Source organism: Punica granatum, chromosome 5 (assembly GCF_007655135.1).
Source record: "Punica granatum isolate Tunisia-2019 chromosome 5, ASM765513v2, whole genome shotgun sequence".
In the NCBI taxonomy this organism is placed as follows: Eukaryota; Viridiplantae; Streptophyta; class Magnoliopsida; order Myrtales; family Lythraceae; genus Punica; species Punica granatum.
In genome coordinates this window covers 22,214,335-22,216,594 of record NC_045131.1, presented here as the reverse complement: position 1 = coordinate 22,216,594, position 2,260 = coordinate 22,214,335, and positions in this window count along the sequence as shown.

Below are 2,260 nucleotides of genomic sequence, written 5' to 3'. Positions count from 1 at the left end.
GACAAATTGGTTCTCCAGAAATGCATGTTATATCAAATCTGAATTCAAGAAATTTTTTATATCAAATTAAACCTTGAGAGATTAAGTGTACATCAAAACCGACCTCAACAAATTTTTTACATCGAATTAAACATTAAGAGATTAAATGTAAATCAAATTGAATTTTAAAAGATTAAGTGTACATTAAATTCGACCTGAAGAAATTTTTTTTATATCAAATTGAATATGTGGCTCCATAGGCATCTTCATGATGCTCTGCCTGCAGTCAACATGACGATCAAGACATACTTCTTTTATGTACAAAAATATGCATGTGCTCTGCCAACTATTTTTTTTCTTTTTTCCTTTCTCCTTCTCTTTTGATGTCTGGGTATTCTTTTCTGGTAGGTAGGTATCAATATTTGGGGCTTTGTCTTAATTTGAAACAATGATATCAGTTTATCTAGTAACTTTTTCTATTGTTCTAGTGATAAGGAATTCCATGGTAATTCATTAACAGCACTATTGTTTTCCCGAGAGATGCAAGCGAGAGATGATTTTTCTATTCCTTTAAATGCAAATGTTTTAATCGAGTCTTGCCTCAATTGCTGCTATGATTTTTTTTCTTTGGTGTCCAGCTTTTATTTTAAAGAGAAAATAGCAAATATTTTCCTATTTAGTTTGGCGTTTGCAAATCTTTATGCTTACTAGTTGGTTTGTAAATACATTTGCTAACTGGGTTTAGAAAGCTCAGTCAAACTGTTCTTTTGGTTCGCACTGCTTTTAACCTTTAATTTACTTTTGTTGGAAAATATGATTGCGAAAGGGTAAGATGTGTAATAAGAGAGGGAATGACTAAAATTGAAATAAAATAAATATATAATGTCATAAAGCAATTGGAATGGGCAATATGATGGAAGAAAACAATCAAACAATACCACATCAGCTGTTGAATGCCAGATCGGATTTTTCCATCCATTTTTTTATGGCATTCTGACCGAAGGTCGAATTTGATGTACACTTAATCTCTCAATGTTCAATTTATTTTAAATAATTTCTTGAGATCGGATTTGATGTACACTTAATCTCTCAAGGTTCAATTTGATGTACATTTAGATGGCGTTTGAAATTTAGGTTTGATTTTAACTTGACTTTGATTGTGATTTTATGGAGTATTTGGTCAAACTTGCGGGCCCACATTCATTTGACCGTTGAATATTTCTGAAACCCCATCCCCTCCTCATCGCTGCACTGCAAATGGCCCCCACCCCCTCCTTATTCTTCCTGAGCGCCGCAGATCTCGTCGCCCTGGCCTCTCGTTGTTCTTCCTTCTTCGTCAACGACAGCTGCTCCTCATGATTCCACCGTCAATCGAGAAAGCCCACCCGTCAGTTGGAGAGTGAAGCCGGCCCTTTCTTCCCCTCGACTCCTGCATCTCCTCCCCTGTCAAAGCGAGCACAGCAACCTCAACGACAGCTTCGGGCCCCTACCTATCGATCGTCTTCTTAAGCGGCCATTGCGCTCCGAAATACCGCATAGCAACACAACAAGGTAATTTCTCTAATTCTCTGGTCTTTGTTAGGATTTGGAATTGCGATTGGGCTGGAAACGTTACCTGAATTAGGGTTCCGAAAGTATGAATTGTGCCGAAATCTTCGTACATGTCTGCAATGTTTACTTCTGCGTTGCATTCGGTCGTCAATAGAGAGGGGGTCCATTACGTGTTAGCTACCTCTAGAATAGCCAGACATTCTTGGCAAGGTTTCAGAACGGTAGGCGGGGATTTTCTATTACTATTTTCTTGAAGGAATGCATTCCTTGGTGGCAACGTACGTAAGAACGTTGAGGAGCAACCCGAAATTCGGAGGTGCCGACAGTGGTACCCATTCTTTAGGGTAATTATCATACATCATACGAAAGTCATGTCTATTATGTTATTACGTGTACTACAATTCATATTGACTTTTATTATTACTGTAGCACTGCATCGGGGCAATGGATGGAACACATGTTCCTGCTATCATGCCAGCTTCGGTGAGAGGCGCGTATCGCGATCGAAACGGTGAAATTACGCAAAATGTTCTTGCTATCTATTCGCATCAAATGATCTTCACCTATGTCATGACCGGATGGGAGGGTTCAGCACATGACTCCAGAATACTTTTAGATGCCGCAACGTTACCTGAATTTCCCGCACCACGAGGTGGTAAGTTGTTCTACCTCAGATACCACGTTGTTTTGTCAAGCTCTGTTGCATTTCGATAAAAAGGGTTGCAACTAC